The sequence below is a fragment of the Anas platyrhynchos genome, chromosome 4, assembly GCF_047663525.1.
Source record: "Anas platyrhynchos isolate ZD024472 breed Pekin duck chromosome 4, IASCAAS_PekinDuck_T2T, whole genome shotgun sequence".
Classification (NCBI taxonomy): domain Eukaryota; kingdom Metazoa; phylum Chordata; class Aves; order Anseriformes; family Anatidae; genus Anas; species Anas platyrhynchos.
Genome location: NC_092590.1, coordinates 47,089,365 through 47,095,530, shown reverse-complemented (window position 1 = coordinate 47,095,530; position 6,166 = coordinate 47,089,365). Strand labels below are relative to the sequence as shown.

Here is a 6,166-nt window from a genome sequence, read left to right as displayed (position 1 = left end):
AGCTTCAATTACTGCAGCCTGACTCTGATAGATCACAGAATAAAGTAGTTACAGTAAATTATTCAAAGTTCTAGATTATACATGCTTCCAAAGCAATCCCACTGAACTTGAGGATATAAGACATCCAGTAGTTGACAGTTCTCAAACAATATTTTTCACTGAAAATACCTTTGTTTTCTTAAAAAATAAATAAATAAATAAATAAATAAATAAAAAGGATTTTTTGTACTTTTGAAAACATCACATTTTAATTAAGAGGAAATACAAACAATGCAGCCATTTTTAATTTTTGTATTTCTAATCTGTTACTTCCTAGTGTGGCAAACAGTTGTGTGTTGTTTTTTTTTCTTTTGTTGTTCAGCTTTGCAAATAGAGAAACATGAGAATGATCAGAGGAGTAGACATGAAAAACAAATAGAAGGGAGTGAGTGCAATCCAAAAACAATGCAAGTTTTTTACTGAAAATTATCTCTGGCCTGTCGGACTTTTAAGACTCCACTTTGCTGGAGTGCCAGAAGCACAAGGTTCATAAACAAACTTTGCGGTCATTTCTTTGCCACTCCAGGCTTCAGAGCCATGGGTTATAAAATAAGCTTTTCCAGGGATAAAGACAGCCACTTCAAAATGGTGATGCATCTGCTTCTCTCCCTTCCCAGAAGGACACGTCCTAGGTTGTAACAAACTCTTCTATTGCAGGCTCTGCAAAATAAGAAATACCAGAGGACAAAACTTAAGCCAAATTTCCCAAATTTAGCATGTGAGCTCCACTCTCTGAAATCCTGAATAAAAAGAATAGATGTGAATTTGTGGCATACAAATCAGCCTGCAAGAAGCCTGGGAAGTTACAAGACAAACACATGGACCCTGCAGGGTGCAAGCACAAGACAAAAGATCAGTCTTGTCAAGAGTAAGGTGCCATCAGCAATGAAAGAGTTACAAAACTCTACTCATCTCTGGAATTCTGTTGCTAACATCCTTCCAGGTTTATGAAGCAATTAAACACAGCTTCAGTACACCACCAGAGAATCACAGCAAATCTAATACAGTTCCTTTTAAACAAAATAAAACAAAAATAAAACAAAAACACCCAACCTACATGGAATTAAAAAAAATAATCCACATTTTCTGCCTTTATTAGTCTTTTTATTTTCTTTAAACTTTCCCTTCTATTTACCACTTTTTACCACTATTTTTACCACTATTTACCACTATTTTGTGGAATTGAACCCACATTTTAAATAACCTTTGTTCACTAGACCCACCCATAAATATGTAGGATATACATTTTGCACACATGCAATCAAACAATCTCCAAGATAATTAGTACCCAAATCATTTTTGCCACACACACATTCAATTATGACTTGCCCAGACTCATACAACCACACTTGAGCAAGAAGTAATGTTGAAACTTGCTTCTCCAAAACATGGGTATAATCAGGTTATGTCTGAGATTATGGTGTAAACTCTGACAGGTATTTATCAAAAGCAGTACCCTTAAGATATTACTTTTACAGAAAGCAGAAATATTGTTTTTTCATTGTTAACAAAATCTTAATTTCTTCATATTCCACATGAATTTCACCTCAGATTATACTGGAAATCTGAATGAATTCAGAAATAGCTTATTATGGTGGGATCTTTCTTTGGAAAAAAAAAAAAAAGCTTACTTTATATTGGTAGATGGGTACAGAAAGAATAAAATTTAAAGGCATATGTTTATCTCTTGGTATACTTGAAATATATTTAATTTAGAAATTTTCCCAGCCACATCATGGTAAAAGAAATGTCAGAAAACAAACCTTTGAACTTGGCCAGATTTTCACAAAGGTTCCATAGCTGTCCTGTCTGGTTTCCCACATAAGTTTATGAAACCTTTAATTCATTACATCTTGTTTACTTCATATAAACAGAAGCATTAATGTCACAAGGAGTGAACTGTAACTCAAGAGAGACATAAGCAATGAAGCAACAAGCACAGGAAAATTTATTTTCACAAATATGTAAAAAAAAAAAAAAAAAAAAAAAGAATCATCAACAACAACACAATATTACAAAGCACCCACAATGCTTTCTCCAGTTCTGTGTATCCAACTCCAGTTTCTTCCTTTTTACCTGGCTGCAGGGCAGCTGGGGTAAAGACCACTTTTTTTCTCATGCGTGTACACCTATCACAACAGACGAGGTCTTCAAGACTTCACTGAAATACAAAGAACAAATAAGGCAGTAGAAGGCACACAGTTAGAATATTTTCCCTTAAACAATCAGTTCTTTAAAAAACATGCATCTTTCAGCTACTTGCTGTATTTCATAAAATTTTATAGATAGAAATATAGGTAGGGGTCTGTATGTGTGTGTTAAAAGTAACTAAGTGTCACATCAGTCCAAGAATTTGGCACAAAACAATACAATATATTGTTATCCTATAAATCTAACCCAGCTTGGAAATTGGCCAGTCTTGCACCATTTGAAACACAGTTTGCATATTGTCACTTATTTTAAATACATGGGTAATAATATATATCAAAACCAGATTTTTTTCACATGGGGAAAATAAAATAAAGGAAAAAAATAATTATAAAAACATTGCCCAATTTTAAGTTAACCCCAAATCCAAAGAATAATCCCCAGGCAGCCATAAATCCTGTGGTGTCCTCACTCAATTGAAAAGCCACTGCTCCATCTGTGGCTTGGGGAGCAGGGACAGGGGAGGTGGGAGAGTTCTGTTGATCAAATAAACCACAATACTTAATGCATATTTAGTATTACAGAGTTTGAACAGATAATGTGGGCTGTGAATGTTACTTCAGCCCCATGGAATATGGTAATTATATCCATTGTGAAGTGCTTTCTCATCCATTACCCTTAGATCCCGGTGGCAGAAAATATCCAATGCCAAGTAATGCCTGAGAAAATGCAGATCCTTCGTGCCTCTCACTTATCCACTGAAGGCTGACCAAACTAAAGAACATCATTTTTTATATTGAAGCTGATGCTCACCAGATGGCTATTAATTTTAATAATAACAAAGGAAACTATAATGAGAGTATGCCTTGCAATTCTGTTGAGTTCAGTACATAGAAGAAATTTAAAAGTTCACAGCTTCATGCTATTTACAAAAATAAGCCAGCACAGCACCCTTTCCTACTCTCCTCTCCTACTAATAAAAGACAAAATGCAATTTACAGTGTGGCTGTTCTATCTATTATTAATTCACAAGTGAGTCAATCTCAATTTATTAGTCATTGCTGAACAACCCTTTTTTGGTCAGTAATATCTGTGTCCCTTCAGCTGGGTCAGAGAAACAGATCTTCAGCTAACGAGAAGTCAATATACTTCTCTTGAACTCTGTGCATATGTTTGTTTATACACATAACAAAACACATAACACATAAAAAGACATATTCAATTAACACGTTAAATTAATTAATTAAACTAAATTAACATAAATAAAATAAACTAATTAAAATAAAAAAATAAATTAACATTAATTAACACATTAAACACCTAACAAAAGCTGACAGTTTCATTTTGGAGTTAATTTTCCTGATTTTTCCATCTTTACATTTGGTTTCTACCCTTTTTGCCTGGATGCAATTTCCTTGAAAAACTCTGTAGCAAAAAACTTCCATGGGCTGTACTTCCTCATCCTAAAGAGAGAGGCTTCCACTCATCCTAAAGAAACCTCTGATCTGGGAAGTTTGAATACCAGGGAAAGTCTTTTAATGCTGTTAACAAACATTTTTTGATGTCAAAAACTAGATTCAGATTATTTCCATACTTGATCCTCATGGGAAATTTTCATTTTTGAAAATGGCAGACCTTGTAAGAAATAGTTGAAGACTTTCTTGATTGACTGTCACCTCCTGAAATTTTGCTGAGTTCTCCAACTTCGCCTTTCTACAGTGAGATGCAACTGAAGAATATAATCTGAGAGAAATGTTTGTCTGGAGGATACATGCATCAAAACGTATTGAACTATACTTAGATAAATAATGTCAAGAAAGTTCTATAAATTATTATGCTTCCATGAATTATTTGAACACAAGTTCACCTATCACAGCACATGATTTACTGCATTTATCTTTCAGGAGGCTAATTGGTAAATTTCAAAGTTACATGCCTGACTAAGCAAGGAAGATGAATTTTGAATTACTTACAAATCCTGGCTGCAGAGCACTCAGACCCTTACCCAACAGGAAACAGAAACAGTGCCATGTGATGTGTGATGTATCTGAAATTCTATGCTATTTGAATTTCATATGTTAGATTAACACACTGAAAAATGCCACCACAAATAGCAGCATTGAACAGGCGAGGAAGAATTTATTCAGCCTCATAGATATACCTTCAGAGGATACAATAGTTAAATTACTCAAAAAGTTATTCACTGTAGACTTTTCATTCAGCTCTAGTTAAAATGCAAACAGCCCTTGAAAATTTAGTTTGTTTTTCCACTTCCTGTGTTATGCAATGTACTCAAGTTACACAAGGCTGTTTTTTCAGCTGGATCACAACGTGGTAGCATTTGCAGACCACTGCTGATGTTTCATTAATGATCTCCATAACAAGAAGATCATTGTTTTCTTTTATGTAAATGCTGGCTAAGTTACAATCACATTAAAATTTACTACATTCTTTTTTGGTGGCCCAGTATCAGAGAGAAGGTCATGCTTCCTACCAGTAAGGACACTCGAACAATGTGTAGGCTATTTTGGGTGAGTGCCTGGTGATTAAAAAAGCTACATAGTTAATGAAGTCTGTGGGCAAAAGAGGAAATCTCAGTTGTTCATGTCAAAACAAGAAGAGAACTTGCTTTGTTAGGTGACATTCAAACTACTCAGTAAATAAAAAATGGTTTTGTACATCTAAACACCCAGGCAAGGAGTTGTATCTGATAGCTGAGTCAGAACACACAATTTCAAATTTTAGCTTTGCCACAGACTTCAGAGCACGGCCAGGACAATTCATTATTTCATTCCTCACTTATCAGCCATAGATACTAGAAATAGTATTTTTCATCCTCTTCTGAACTACTGATCTAAATTGTAGCTCACCAGCTAGGAGTAACCTGTAGGTGCAAAATGGTAAAAATCAAACCATGAGCCCAGGCTGTGACTTAAGGTCAAGCAGAAGATCACAGTAAATGTAGTAATAACCTCAAATAAAATTGTAATTCGTAGAGTAACATTTCTAATAGGAATTCAATGTGTTTTAAGTTCACAGATCACTCAGGAATTATTATTTTTTCCCAAATCAAAGTATTTTATCATAGTAATGACTGCTATATTAAGAAAAGTCCCATTCTACATAGGGTCACGCATCAAGTAGAAATGGACAGGAAAAGGCTGACTATTCATTAACACCCAACCACTATCCCAAGTTGAAAACAAGGTTTTCAGAATGAATTTACTGACTAAGTGTTAACTTTACTGAACAGGAAAATATGCACAAAAATCCACCCATTGCCCTCACGTGCAGACCAACACTTAGAAAAGCAGCATTTATGCAAACTGGAAAAACAACCAGCAGATATAATCAATAAAGAATCTGCAATAAACAGGTAGGATCTGTTTTTTTTTTTTCAAGTAAACCATAATATTACAAACAAATACTTCCAATAAATATGCTACATTTAATCTTGGCTATTGTCTTTGCTAGTTACCTGAGGCATTAACTGTGTTAAGAAAGCATTGCCACTGGCTGCAACCTACACAGGGTCTGCCATGTAAAGGGCTCCTTTTAGTTCCTCAAGGTGAGAGAGACATGACATCTAATCCTCTGCCAGAACATCTCCCTCTGTCATCAACACTTGTGGGTCTAGCCCAGCTTTTACTGAAATACAGAAATGTTAGACAACTAAAAATGACGTAGTGAACTACAGATCTCAGTACTTGTATTCCAAGTCCCACTGCTTGCCAGAGTCACAAGCAGGCAGACTCAAGTGTTCTTCTGAGCAAACCTAACTATGCTGATTGCCCCTATTCATGCAGCTCTGAAAATGTTAGAAAAACTCAATTTAAAAAGAACAGTTCTTTAGCTGCTCAGTCAAATAGCTATAGCATTCATGACACTGTGCCAGCCACATTTTGTCAAAGCTTGAAATACATTATAAGGTATGTCAAAGATACCAGAAAACAGTTTTCTAAGAACCTTGAACCATGTA

General features: G+C 34.9%; 1 long non-coding RNA gene across 1 annotated transcript; it reads right to left on the bottom strand.

The window, feature by feature from the left end:
- Window positions 1–239: 239 nt before the first annotated feature.
- LOC113843614 (uncharacterized) lies at window positions 240–4,437 on the bottom strand. The gene is made up of 3 exons (XR_005265155.2): window positions 4,161–4,437; window positions 2,067–2,200; window positions 240–699 (listed from the first exon to the last, which is right to left on the bottom strand). It is a non-coding gene; the product is annotated as an uncharacterized lncRNA (long non-coding RNA).
- Window positions 4,438–6,166: the final 1,729 nt, after the last annotated feature.